Source organism: Cupressus sempervirens, chromosome 10 (assembly GCF_028749045.1).
Source record: "Cupressus sempervirens isolate cs-2001-9-10 chromosome 10, ASM2874904v1, whole genome shotgun sequence".
In the NCBI taxonomy this organism is placed as follows: domain Eukaryota; kingdom Viridiplantae; phylum Streptophyta; class Pinopsida; order Cupressales; family Cupressaceae; genus Cupressus; species Cupressus sempervirens.
In genome coordinates, this window is record NC_143127.1 from 804,067,369 (window position 1) to 804,082,853 (window position 15,485).

Genomic DNA, 15,485 nt, shown 5'->3' on the forward strand with positions numbered 1-15,485 from the left:
TATTATATCTCCAAAATCTTGAATTACAAACCCTGTAATAAAGCTCAGGACTCCAGAAAGATTGTCTCAAAACTTCATCATAAAATCAGAACCCTCAAAAATGAGTTCACAAACTCCAATAAGTACAATTTCAACCCTTGGGTCGAATGCAGAAGTCAAGCTTCCAAATCAGGGCTTAGAATCTTCTGAAATTAATGTCTTTTGCTCATATGACTCCACTGACTCATTATGAAGCCCATGACTCATCTTAAACTGCGTCTCTAATAGTTAACAAATGTCACTTAACTGTTATGGTAAGGTCAAATTCGACCCATAAAGCCTATTTTTCCTCCAAATGTTCGCAACTGATTGCTTTACTTAAGTCCATGACATAAATATACAATGACTCATTTTCTTTTACATGACAAATATAAAAAAAAAACATTAAATTATTTATAAAGATACCATTTAAATGTTTTTCTTTTACAAAAGTATATTCATGCAAAAGAAAATAAATAAAACAACCCCTTTTTATTTTGCATTTAAAACAAACAGAAATATTATAATGATAAGTCATTTTAATATTTTATTTCAAGATGTATGCAAGATAAAAAAGAAAACAAGGATTTTAAAAATGCACCATATCCATTTAAATGAATGTAAAACATTTAAAATGATTAAAGATTTTAAAGTTTTACATGTCCCAAACAAATGAAGAAGGGATTAAAATCCCATAAATCACCCGTGGACTCCAAATGCTAAAGAAAAATAAAATAAGGCATAAAAAAAAACTCCAATACCTTAAGTGTCATTCATTTTTTTTTGCCTTTGCATCTTGGGAGACTTAAGAAGTTTGAGGGTTTCACTTTATTTGATGGCCGCCATTGATGATTTGCATGGTCTTCCATGCTTTTACTGGTTTTTTGCTGCTCCAATGTTGAGCTCGCTGGAAACATGGTAAGAAATTTGATGCATTTGTTTTGTTCATCTTCTGGATCTTGCCGCTATAATTGTATGCAACCGGATTATTGGCTTTTCCTTGAATCTTGTTTGCTGAAACTTGGAGCTGCCATGACTGTAGAATAGCTTCTTCAAATATGCTAGCATTATTGATGTTGAGGGCTTTTTTCCTGCTGTTATTTAGATTCCAGCACATTTTTCAAATGAACTTGCAAGTTATTTTTCTTAAAAACCCGAATGGGGTTTATTTATTGCCGTTATGTGATCTTTTGTTGGGTATTTTGCTTGAATCTGATTTGCTGGAAACATCTTAGCATCATACAAATTGTTTTCTTCTTGCCATGTAATGTATTTGCTATTTTCTGTTTGAACTCGTGCACTGCAAGATGAATCTGCCATGATGATATTGCTGTTCGGATTTGCTAATTGTTTTCTTCTTATGATTTGCTGGAAATCTGAAGATGAAGCCGTTATTGTGAGAGATTTATTGTATTGATACTTTGCTGGGTCTTTTATGCATGCCGCCCTCTATTTTTTCCATTCTTTACAAAACCCGAACTGCTAATTTCTCCTGTAAGTTGAGCTGGTTTAAATTTTGGCATTGAAATCTTTAACCCGTAATCTCCAAGAATGTTTGATTTTTTAAGCATGGACGCCTGCTGTTTGATATGCTTCTCTTGGAGGGTAATCTCCAACCATCACACGAACTTGCATCATCTTAGATGAACAAGCTTGAGTGGATCCACAGATTTACTTGCTGCAGCAACTATCTTAGAAATTAATTGCTCACCAAAGACATTCTCGGGCATGCTTCCTCTTTCCACTCTACAGGCTCATTTCTATACCTTTAGCACATATGTATTCAACTCTTTGTCAAAATCATTTAATAGACTTATTGCCTGAATGATCATTGTATCAATCTTATTAGAGCTGAATTTTGGCTTGAATCTGGATAGGCTGTGAGACAGACCTGAGTTCATTGGTGCTTATATTTTTTTAATATGCAATACTTCTTGTCCAAGATCATAAAGAAATGCATCATTGTTTCCGTCATTGATATATGTTTTTGCAGCAGCACCTGTAGCATTTGAAGAGAACGAATCCTGAAAATTATGTGCCAAAAAAAAAAATTCTGTTTTGTTTGACTTGTGGCACTGAACCTTGAGACATTTCTTTCTACCCCAAAATGCTGAATTGAATCTTTACATGTTCTATTAGTATGATGCTCAATAAATAACTTGTCTCCACAAGCCACTGCTAATGTTGTTTCATTTTTTTTTTTTATGCTGAGAATTTTGAGAATAGATGTAATCTTTGCTAGGCATATTGTGATTGTATTTGCTTAAGCTCTAACATATAGTCATGCATGTATGTGATGAAATCAATAACTTGATTGATAAATTTCTCTTCTAGCTCATTTTCAGCAAGTACAAAGTCTTTTTCCATTTCTAGTGCACACCATTTCCTCAGTATTTCTTGATTTATCATCAACTTTAATTTGTCTGCAATGAGTTTTATTTTGAAATGGTACATCCCTCTCTTATATTCTGTAAAGCATTGACAATATTCTCCTTTGTTCGACCATTATAAGACCCAAAAGTATATATGTTTCTTTGCAGGTCCTTGTTACCCACTTTTGTTCATAGGTAAAATTTCTACTTTCCACATTAATCTTTCCTACAACAAGTTATGTAAGATCTTCATCATTTCTGGAGTAACTGACCTTCTGATGAATTATCCCATTCTATAATATTTGAAAGAATACTTTATGAGGTTCGAGCACGGGCTCATGATACTCACAAATAACTTTTTCAGCTTATTTTCTTTTGTAATGAAATGCACCGGCATATAGAGTATGTGTAGTTGTAAAGATAGGTAGTCATTGCTTAGATCCTTCGAGATCTAACATTAGTTGCTTTCATGTTTTTTGCAGCTGGTGGATATTATGGAGCTTGAAGCTGGACGAGTGCGCCAGGTAGAGAGTTTATAACCAGTCAAAGCAACAAGTAATGACTGGTTATCTTTACTCTTCTTTTCTTTTTTTCATATATATCTGTTTATGTATTTCCTTATGAAAGAAATTTAGTACTATGAGCTATACTCACGGCTTGTGTGAGATCTTTTCCTGTTCAGCATATTAATTCATTTCATTGCTTGAAAACGTCAATGTATATTTGAAAGTAAATAAATACAAGGACATTTCTATTGTTTGAACGAAATGAATAGCACTTCTGTACTCATTGCATGTATGCTTACAATTTTCCACATGTGCAAAATTTTAGCAACAGTTAGTTTTCTCACCTTACGCTGTAAGTCTTGATTTTGCACTCCCCGTTGATTGTTTCTTGGTCTATTTCTCAATTTAAGACCACAAAAGTCTCCTAGTGACATGGCAGCCTTGAAATCATCACCTAGAGAGTTGTACTCCCTTAAATAATCGCCATATCCCTCTTCTCTTACTTGTTGGTCATGATTTGCAACACCCTGTTCTCTCAAAAATATAGGCATAAGAGGCCTAGGAGTAGCTCTACTTGCTGTTCTAGCACTGCTTTGAGCTGTATCATTGTTTTCTTGACCCTCATTGTGTCCATTCTACCCATTAGTCTTGTTATGGTTCCTATCATTTCCATTGTTTCCCTTATTTACCAGCTGTCCAAGGATAAGTGACAGTTCTTCTCTTCCTCTTGGCATTTCATCTCTCAACTCTTGGATTTATGAATGAAACATTTGGAAACTCTTCACTCATAACCCGTATAGGATGGCAGGAACTTTTGCTCTGATACCACTGTCAAGTGCCTCGACAATTTTTGAAGTTTTATCCCTGTTTTTCTGCCTTAGGAATTTTGTCAAACACTTCCCTTGTAGCCTCAATTTGCTGATGTTTGTTGTTTTGCTATGATTTTTGAATGCCAATGATATTGATGAATACAAATGATTGCAAAATACCTAATTGGAATTGAAAGTGATATGCAACTTCTTTTTATTATTTTCTAAATGCAAGTACATGAAATTCTGATGTAAAATGCACACCTACAGCCAAGAGGTATTTTCACAAACACTTGGCATGCATCCTATGAATGACTATGCAATGAGACATTTTTACAAACATTTGGTATACAAACTGAACAACTGAATTAAGTTGATTTCCCTTCAATACTTCAATGTTTACAATGACTGAATACTTTGGTAACAAAAAGACATATATTACTTGTCAAATCTATCCATCTACAATTGCCAAATGTAAATACCAAAAGAACTTGGAATAAGTAGCTGAGATGACATGCTTTTTGGCTTTGCTTTTTTCGAATTTTCTTTTTCGGACTGCTTTTTCGGCTCTTCTTTTTCGCTTTGTTTTTTCAGACTACTTTTTTGGATCTGCTTTTTCGAACAGCTTTTTTGGCTTTTCTTTTTCACTTTGCTTTTTCGGATCCGTTGCGAAAACTGAAACCTTTCTCCTTGCCAACTGATGTCAAAAATTAGATGCACGGGCTGAACAAAAATCATTGAATATTATCTCCCAATTAATCACAAATGAATTGGCTGAATACCAATTCCTCCACTCCCAACTAGGGTTGATATCTCACAACCGAAATTGGCACCTTAGAGTCTTCAAACCCTCAGGCAAGTATGCAAGCACTAAGGCTCTCAACACAATAGATGAATATGCAAGTCAAGATGTGTAAAATGACCCCCCAAAGGCTCCTTATAAATATTTCACAAGCAACTCCAAGAAGGTTCTAGAGGAATCCAACACTTTATTTTTTTAAGTGACTTTTTGATATTTTATTATGTTAGTCACTTTAATAGTAAATCAATTAAATATAACGTTACTTTTTAATATTTTATTATTTAGTAACTTTATAAGTAATAAATTTAATATATCTTTTCCCCCTTATTTCTTCCTTTTTAGCCTTTGGGGAAAATAAAGGCTAAAATAAAATAAGTAGCTGGTGCCTGTCGAAAAGGGGACATTACACAGTACAATAGGAATCGATGTGCCAAGTAACTAAATGCCCGGATCCCAAGTCTCACCATAAAGGGACACCAATTGCCATGTGTTGCTGCCCTATGTGCCAAAACCCTCAGTCAGCATGAAGACCCCACTCCATGAGTGATTCTGCAAGTCTCAACTTTCAAGTGAAGATGGGAGCTCAACAATATACCAATATCCACCCCAAGATGATAACAACCAAACTCTTATCCTACCTCCCTGATGAAAAGCAATACCTAGGGATACTCCACTTGGATCCCAAGTGAGAACTCGTGCGCTGTTTGAAATACCACTGACCAGCTCTTGAAATACCTGTACCACTGTATTATTGTACCACTCCTGTAATATCTGTTATGATGTCAATGATAGATCTGGCCAATCCGACTCCACCACCATATCAGTCTGGTGAAAAAGGAGTAATCCTAATCTCTAGAACTCTAATATGTTAGAAAGCTGAAACACACAGATCATAATCATGTGACGGTGTAGCAACACATCATAATTTGCTAGATGTAAGATACTAATAACACTTGGATTCTCGACTATCCAAGCAACATGATCCTGGGTAAATGAAAGAGTAGTGGGTGAGTCACCAACATCATGAGTGCTAACACTATCTTCAATACCTTGCTGAAATAAAAATGTAGACACCTCAAGGGAAATGTAGGGTAATGTGTGATCTCCCCACTCACCTGCAAATAACTCGTTGACCCCGCAAGGCCAAATAGAATTAGTGAATATATTACCAACATACACAGGCAAATCATTGATAGTGGAAATATACCAAAAATAAAAATCACCAATCAACAAGTAGGCCGTGGCCATCTCGTAAGAGTTGAGTGATAAATCTCTGGGTAAGTTGAAAAATTCCTCAGCGCTTGTGAAGGATAAATCTGAAATTCCTACCACACCATAAGTACTCTCACTGATGTCTTCGTAAGAGGATGGTTCACCATTAATTGAAATTTTTGAATTATCCTCACTTGTTGTATTGCTAACCATGTGCTCATGTGAAGATGTACAACTGCTGTCATAAAAATCAGAATTTTCAGATTCATCAACTTTCTGATCCATAGATTTTTTTCTCACCATAAAAAGTCTCAAATGGGAAACACGTGATTGAATCACATTGTTTGCCTTCACATCTACCTGGTTTATGAATTCCTTCAATGATTTGCATGAATTCTTGTGCCCTTGAACCCTAGTTATCTTTCTCATAAGTGGCTGCCTCACTCGTTTGATTTTCATCTTTGTGGATGGAATAACGGGTTAAGCTCAATTGAAGGCATAGTTTATCCACCTCACTCTCCTTGTCCCTTCCAAATTTTATTGTTAGATCTCTATCTATTAATAGTTGCAAGTACTCATATTTTATCATTTTCAACATTTTGAGATAGTATGTAAAAGAGGACTTGTGACGCCACATACATTCCCATGTTTCTCTTGTATCACAACCTTCCACATGAGATCCTCAACCAGTTTGGAAGAATAATCCATTCTTGTCAATACTTAGACAATCTTGTCCTCTTTGACCAAAAGCATATCCAATAAGTCAAGGAGCGAAAATGGTTTTTGACCATCTCCTTCAAACTCAAGTGGGCTGCTCTCCATAGAATCTTCTGATTTTGCAGCACCTTGGGAAACAACATTTTTAGATATATCCTCTAACTCAACATGTGCTAGATCATTTGTCCTGCCAACATCGCTGTCCATTTGCACCTCAAAATTTGAAATAATTTCTAGCCTTGTGTTACCATAAAATTCATCCAAGTTAATTTCCATGTCAACAAATAAGATGTTGGAGTTGCCAATGTTGGTAGTTTGGTCAACTCTACTGCGTGGGCCATTAACCTGCTCATTAGAAGGACCAGTGTAAATAGCGCCATAAGATACTTCTGTCTCCCAATTACCTGTTAGTATAATTGTGTCATTATTGGTGCTACTATCAGATTGATTGATATCTTCCCTATGCAAATCTTTGTGACTATCCTCTGCAAGGAGATCTCGAGCTAATTCATAATATTTGTTTTTCATCATATCCATCTTGTTTTGCAGTTCTAGCTGAAAGTCCACATAATTAATGAAGGGTAATTCTTTCTAAATCTGTAGAGGAAATTTGTTGTACTCATCATATATTCTCATTATTTCAGCCCTTATATCAGATTGGAAATTTTGGGCTGACTGCTGCAACTTATAGCTAGGTATTTTCCCCATTTTAATCCTGTTAAGTAGTTTGCAAGCTTGCTGATATGATGCTTTAGTTTGTGCAATGATAATGTATGTTGTTTCCAATTAACACCTTTTCAAGTCTCTGCCAATTACTAGGGAACCTAGATTGAGTAGAAATGTTGTTAAACCATTTGTAGATGCTTCTCATTCCCAAACACAGCTTCAAGATCAGAATTGCAGACCATATAACTCAAACTTTGCTATAAAATGTTGTGGCAACCACTAGAAAAATGCTTGCTGCAAAATGTGGCTCCTTTATTAAGAACACAGACCCTAGGGAAACCCACATAGCTGTATATAATTGAATATTGCTAAGACCAAGTGAATTGCAGCCCAAAAATAATCCCCAAGGAAATGATGTTGATTGCAAGGGAAATGCACAAATTATACGCCAAGACAAACAAATCCTTCCTTCTCCAATTTCATCATTAGCAAATGCAATTCCTCTACAAACCCTTCTCTCACAAATTTCGAAATGCAGATCAGATGTTAATTAAACTAGTATGCAACAACACTGAGTTGATTGTTGATGAAGTTTAAAGGTTCTTCCCACTGTTACCAAACTGTTTACGTCACTACCTTTCCCATGCAATAGTCCCGTCTAGTTACAAGAAAGTGATACCACTGTAATATTCTGAGTCTCAAATTTAGAGTAAAAATACTGATAGTATGGCTATTAGGAATTTCGTCAAATAGTTCTAGGGCAACCTCAGTATGTTTAATTTCACTATGAATGAGTTCAGAATTTGCACCAAAAACTTGTCATGTATTTAAATACATTTCCCATCAGTGATTGCATAAATGTTTTCTGATTGTATTCACCAAATGTATGAAGAAACAATATTCAGCCCGCCTAGATTTTCTAACAATAATAGCTCAATCAATATACAATGTCCTAATCTGCTACTAAGGAAGATGTGGAAAGTCTCAGATTAAAACATAACATAGAATATACAGTTTAACAACAGCATGGACTCTATAATGGACTAGAGTGTACAGATTCATGTTTTTTCCTGAATGTTGAGTTTGGAGTTTGGCTTGAAATCCTAGTGGAGTTGTCTGCACTCACGGATGATAGAGAAATGTGCTGATTTTGGCGTCTAGAATGTTCTGAAAACCTGCACAGTCTTCCCACGTTCAATGTGGTCCACTGCTATTGCCCTAGCAAGGTGTTTAGATGTTGTGAGTTGGTGGAGATACTGCCCAGAAGTGATTCACACCCTTGGCCACACTATGAACCCTATGTCTGTTGAACCAAACTAGAAGTGGTTTTCTTTTAAGCCCATGTTTTCACAGGATATCGACACCTGTTATGAATGCTCCATTTACGCTAATGACCTCCCTCTATGCAGAATGCTTGTTACCTACGATTGCTTACCATGCATATTCTGTTCCAAGACGTGATTCTTGAACTCTCGCGGCACCCACAGTCATAAATGTGTATTTCCTAACTGGCTACCAAGACTGACGTGAGTTCACACTATATATCTAGTGTGACCACAAAGGATGGTCGTTTTGAAAAATGACCCACAGCCCAAACTCCCGCGCTGAGATAATGAGCTTCGTTGACCTCCCTGTCTGCTGTAACTCACTGCTTGTGACGGGTGAATACCACCTATGACCCCAGACGAATCTGTCACGGCCTTCAAACTCACTATTACCCTTTTGTGTATATGCCACAAATCTCCACTAACCCGACTTGGCTGCTAGCTGGAAGTGCTACCGACTGCAAGACTACTAGTCTCCTCACATTGTGACTGGAAAGGAAAGAGGTGCCGTCACCAACTTCCTTAGACACCTGAGAGTACCATGACCTGTGAGTTTAAGAGCCATGTTATGGTCACGGGTAAACCCTCTGCTCCCTAAGTGTTCCACTGTCCACGTAATTCCTACGTGTGAAGCTGGGATGAAATCATCAGGATGGTCTTTGGGCTTTGTTGGTTCCCAAAACCGCAGATTGGAAATCCAAGAGCTTGCCACTTCTCCGGTAGGATCTCTCAATCAAATTTTGGCCAACGAACGGAAATCGCTTAGATTCCCCTGCACTTCGGGCTTCGCTACACCCAGGCGGGTTAACCTTCACCTTGAACATTGACTGCTCGGCTCAAGGTTTTTCTATAGCAAATTTAAATTTCTAGAGTTCTTCGGCTGGCAAGGTCCTCGAACTCGATGAAACTAAAACTGGATGCTGAATATTTGATAATTGAATGTTTTTGTATAAGGTTTTAAATAAGTGGTTTGATGTTTGCAGGAAGGTGAACTTTTACATACAACTTCATAATGTTCAATGCACTTGTACTACCAATAATTTTGATAATTCAGATGCGACAGACCAATTATAATGCAATCTTTAAATTAGTCTAGATTGAATTTTAACTCCACTGAGACAAATTGGACACAGCTGTGGAAACAATTAAATATTTCACGACACCTATGATGATCAAATTTAAAATGCTAATTGACCATATCCACTTATCTGATAACAAAATCATATACAAAATTTCAAAATATAATTATAAAGGACGATTTGCCTGCATTTTTAAATCTTGATGCCATTAAAGGTAAACGAAAGACATTTTATTATTATTAAAATAAAATAATTTTATAATAATAAAATAATGGAACTTCATTATAAAATCATACTGAACCCTTATTCTTCCTTACAATAAATATAAAATGCCTCTTCTCAATATGAATGTGTGAATGTTCGGATATGAATTGTTACAATGTCCCTCTTTACTTTTCCTATTTATGTCATTTTATCCTTAGAGACGTGACCTCTTAAATAAAAAGTCTTACCTTATAAAATAAATAATCACACCCCTTTTTTAAAATAAAACTAATGACTCCCGTTAACCAATCTCTTTTAAATATTTTATTATTATAAGCACTTTAATGTAATCACCGGGCCTCATCAACATCAATTCTTTACGGCATCGGGTGTTGTTTTGATTCAAACATTCAGGCATTGAACTTTCATTGACGTGGATGAGGAATTGATCATTTTGCACATCGTGAACATCCAGTCCTTCAACAGTGATTTTCGTCTGATCTCCTCGCACATCCTTCCATATTTATCGGGGCCCTTTTAACATGTTGGATTTTATTTTTTCTACATGGCTTATGAATATCATTCAATATGTTCCCTTTCTCCGTTGTTTTCATCTCCGTTTGAGAGCCTTTATCCGCCAATGATGATACTGGACTTTCCTCAGATGATTGGCTTCTAGCCCCAATGCTGATGCACGTATTTACTCTCTACATGCGTGTATGCGATTATGGAATATTGTGATTTTGTGAGTGTTTAATAATGGCAGATTTATTTGTTCCTTCCATTCGCTATGGCCCAACTGGGTGTATACGAGCAACGCCTAACCCTTTGCACATATCAAAACATACACTTTGCAATTTGAAATATGCATCGATAATTTCCTTTTCTCGATGCTCCCGATCCTTTTCAGCTACGAATATCTACTCCTACACACTAGCCTTTTGTATTCAGTTGTATATTCATATATGGTATCAATATCAATATCGGGCTTCAAATGATTCACAGCATCTCTAGTCTCATGAAGTTTAGTTTCCAAGTTCCTCAAGAATAATGACACTCAGTTTTGAATAAACTCTATATAGTTAAATCTCTCACAGTACATTGTTTGATTATGAATAGTCTTCAACTCTAGTGTCTTGCTTCAACGGTACATTCTGCTTTTATACTGCCGGGTTCTTCTCAAAGCATATCAAGCTATACATGAATAATCCTTGTATAAGAATATGTGTTGATTATTGCTGTTTAGTGGCATCTGCTTGCTATCATTATCCCTTTCTGCTTGTATTGTATTGGTCTTCCAAATTGGAGTTGCTTTATATAAGTGTATGTTGTTTAACCTTCATGTATCTGTCACTGATTTGTGTAATTTGGAATCCAATCCAAATTTGTTTGTTGTACATGATAACTTTGTTCCAACTGCATTATCTCTCAAACCATTATATTGTCCTTCTTGTTATTAATGGATTGTTGTTGTTTGTTTTATTCATTCTTCTTTAATTTTTTTGAATCACTTACAACTGCCCTGCTCATGACGTTTTAATGCTTTGAAACATATTATTTGAATATAAGTAGCGGGTGAGATCTGAAAATTATCCTCTTGAGAATGGTGTTTGGAGCTCTAAAATTTGCCAAAATTTAGGGTTCCATCAGGCTCAAAAAGAAGTTTAACAGCAAGAGGATTATCTTCTACCAACTCTGCTAGGTCCCTTCGAATATACCAAACAAGGTTTAGACATGGTATGACCACCTGAGAGCATGTATGGAAGCCTTCTCAACTCCTTTTATCTGCATGTCCCAATATGATATAGTTTCAGACTACTGCAACAGAGATTTATTAGTTGCAGACCTCAGTATTACAATTCTTGGTGATAACGGACTTGTACAGTCCTTGTATTCTTCCTCTCAGCTCAAGTGGTTCAGTTCTGGGCCTAACCAGACTTGTACAACATGAAACAATCCCTCCAAATGTTTTCAAATACCACCCAACAACTCACTTTTTACAAATAAGCACCAACATGGTACAAACTTCTCCAATCAAAGTCTCCTGACAATTGAGTATTTAACAAATGCAGGCAATAACAATCTTAAATGCAATGACCTCGTGCTCAGCCTATCAATCCCTCTACTTTGTCTTTCAACAGCAAAGAGAATGTCATTCATGAGGAATTTCGTTCTTACAAAAGCCCATGTTGTACTTTATTTGCTGTTATAATTTCACAGGCTGGCAGGAAAATCAGCTCTGATACCACTGTAATATCCCTTTCTAGATATTTTCCCAAAAACCTGTGATAAAAAGTGCAGATTTTAAATCTGAACAGAAAATCAGTATTTAATATAAATTCTAAAACTTTAATCAATTTCTAACTAGCACATTTGCATACAAGAAACTTAGAAAAGATTATTTTATTTCCCCAATATTCAGAAGTTTATACATAAACCAGCAAGTTAATACAAATAACTGTCTAGTAATGTTACTGTATTATACAACAGCAATACAATAACATGCAACAATTCCAATAATCCAATCTTATAAATAGAAATGACAGTCAGATTGGCAATGTAGATTAAACCTGTAAGAAGGCTAGGTTTACGTCCAACCTTCAAATGCTTCTTCAAGGGTTTGTGTCTTCGAAAAAATAACCAGCAACTGTTTCCAGCTCCAAAATAATATTTGTTTTAAATAATATAATCTTCATATGTCCTAGGTGGTGTCTGTTGTACCTTTATTACTTTTTCCAATGTGATGCATGCTCTTTTAAGCAATGTGGGATAAAACACCTTTTTTGTCCTTTAGTCACTTAAGTGAATATAGTAAGTTTTTTAAATTAAAGTGACAAGTTAAATGACTTTAATAGTCACTTAGTTAGGAAACCATATAATCATTAGGCATTAAAATAGCTGACCAAATGAACTTAGATAATCACATGCAATAGCTCGTTGGAAAGCTATGCAAGTTGATGATGAGAAAAATGAAGCCTTATTGATTGCCAAAACCCTCCTAGAATTTTCTAAGCATGTTTGATCAAAAAATGCAATTTATATCTTCAAACCCTACTAACCCAAATATAGCAAAATTTATATAAAATGATAGGCTGTTTAAAAAATCATGAAACCACCATCAAAAAGCTTAAATTGCAATTTGGAAAGAAAATGCGCTAGCTGGTAAAAATAATAAAATTTTGCTATGATCTCCAATCCACAATAAATCTTCAGCAAAGCCCTTCAAACCCAAGTTGGAAATCTTAGGATTTCATTGGAAGTCTTGGGATTTCATCCAACCTTCGAAAATCCAAGGGTTTTCATCCTTAGATTAGGTTGCTACTGTTAAGCTAGCTATAATGGAGATATATCACTATTTCAAATGCTCATGAGATGTAATGATGGATGACCCCTTTATAACTTCAAATCTCGTTAGATTATTTTTAATAAATGTTCCTCTTCCTCAAGTGGGCCCATCCAAGTCTAGGATAAATAGTGTTTTAATAAAATCACTTTTCACTTTATTTTCTCCCACTAAAGTCACTTAAAAGTGTAATGATCCTTGGAAAATAGGATGAACATTTATATTGATAAAATATTAATGATGAGAATTGAATTCATATAAATCATTTAAGTATATATATATATATATAATCTTACCTTTATTTTTAAATTTTTTTTGTATATAGTGTTTCATATAATACATGAAATTTTTGATGAATAGTCCTTTTCTATTAATAAAAATATACTAAGAATACAATTCACAAAAAAAGGCCGGGGGATACAAGATCACCCTGCAAATGAGTTCACACGGCCATAGTCGGAGCAAAAACACACGGCCACAACCAGAATCAAACACCATTCATTAAAAAAAAACATATCAAAGGTAACCTCAGGCGGCCAAAGCAGTGCCGGCCGAGGGTGGTGGTTCATCTCTGTCATGTAAGCCCCAATCATCTTTCGGATTGGGAGGCGGGCTAGGAACAGTTCAGCTGTCTTCAGTAGCAGCAATAGGAGGATCAATGGCAGCCTTTGCATCTTTGAGCTTTAGCTGCGGAGGAGAAATCGCCAGATCCAAGCGAGGCCATTTCCTAGAAAACGCCCGACGAGCACGAGGAGGAGCTAGGGACCAACCAGAACCACCATGGGGCGGGGAAGTCGAGCGGCGCCTCCATCTACCATTGCCACCATTGGGAGAGCGGTGGCGAGAATCTTGGGAGCGCGGGGTGTGCGAGTGGTGACCTGAGGAATGACGTTGTGAACGATTGCCACGAGGCAACGAGGTTTCTGCTGAGGCATCAGGAGGAACTTTGGCAATAGTGCAGAGGGCATTGCCCCAGTGGTTCAGTAGCTCCTGCAGGTGAGCTACCTCAAGGGCAACTTTGTTAGTTTGCCCCTGAATTTGCATAATTACATTATTACAAATGCATGCCTTAGTGTATATTGCAATATTAATATCCAAAAAGTTGTATGTGAAAAGAACAACATTCCTATCTTTCCATAGAGTAAACAAAATTTTTATCCTGAAAGTATGCCAAATCTGGGTGAATTTGTGAGGGATTCTAGGAGAATCACCCAGCAAAATCATGTGCCAAGAAAAAGGTTTAGGCCTAAATGGCTTGAAAAAATCATATATCCAGTGCCAATAATTTTGGACACACCTACAAAACCAAAAGATATGCAAGAAAGACTCTGGTTGTCCACAAAAAGGGCATCTAGGATCTAGAACCCCAATATGATTGAGCCGAGACCCCAATGGAAGACCTTGGAAGGCAAGGCACCAAGCAAAATGGGCAATCTTGGGTTTTGTTATAGCACTCCAAATGGTATCAAAGTGTTTTCTCCATTGAGAAAGAGAAGATTGCAAATGCCATCTTTGGTTGAGTATGTCCACCATCGGAAGATGAGGCGAAAGCCTTCAATATCCCAGACTTGGCTTATAATTGGAAAATGGAGTGGCAAGATACCACTTCCAATTATGCCACCAAGGTTGAATAGACTGAATACCCATTTTATGAATTAAGTGGATTGGAATTGAAGAGAGCAATAGGACAAAAGTTTGCCCCCATCGGAAGATGAGGCGAAAGCCATCAATATCCCAGACTTGGCTTATAATTGGAAAATGGAGTGGCAAGATACCACTTCCAATTATGCCACCAAGGCTGAATAGACTGAATACCCATTTTATGAATTAAGTGGATTGGAATTGAAGAGAGCAATAGGACAAAAGTTTTCCGATCTGAACGGATAAGGCGGTATTGTACTTGCAGATCTTCCCAGGACCTGAAACTTATGGAAACCCTCGAGAAGAGGTCCTTGGGAGTTTTGATGCCCCGTTTGGAAAAACACAGAGTACTAGCACCTTGAGTCTTGGCAAGGGGAGTACCCTAAATGACAAATAGGGGAGACCACCAAATGTTATGTTGATTCAAGGAGAGACCATTGTGGAACTCATCCCCAGCCCATCGAAGCCAAGGCTTAATAGCTTCCCAGGCTTTCCATATGCTCTTGATGACAAACGAACCCTGTATGGTCATTGGCTCACGCATGATGAGAAGGATGTTAAAACCAATCCCCTTCCAAGCAGGCTTGTTGATAGGAAAGCTCGAAGATATTCAATGTCAAACCAAAATCTTCCAGGCTTCATCTTGAGTGATAGCATAAATAATCCATTTAGCACAAAGTGCACGGCCTTGTCTTTGAATGGAAAGCAGGCCAAGACCACTAGATTCTTTTGGAGAGAACAAAAATCCCAGGCAACTCTGTGAAACCCATGGTGATCCGAACCAGAAGCCC

The 15,485-nt window shown here is 36.6% G+C and overlaps 1 long non-coding RNA gene across 1 annotated transcript in view; it reads left to right on the forward strand.

Annotated features, from left to right (window-relative positions):
* Positions 1-2,869: 2,869 nt before the first annotated feature.
* The window catches only part of LOC149536361 (uncharacterized), a 49,037-nt gene continuing 36,421 nt past the window's right edge, over positions 2,870-15,485 (forward strand). Inside the window, exon 1 of the long non-coding RNA XR_016357012.1 lies at positions 2,870-2,914. This is a non-coding gene — a long non-coding RNA (uncharacterized LOC149536361). The remainder of the gene's footprint in view (positions 2,915-15,485) is intronic.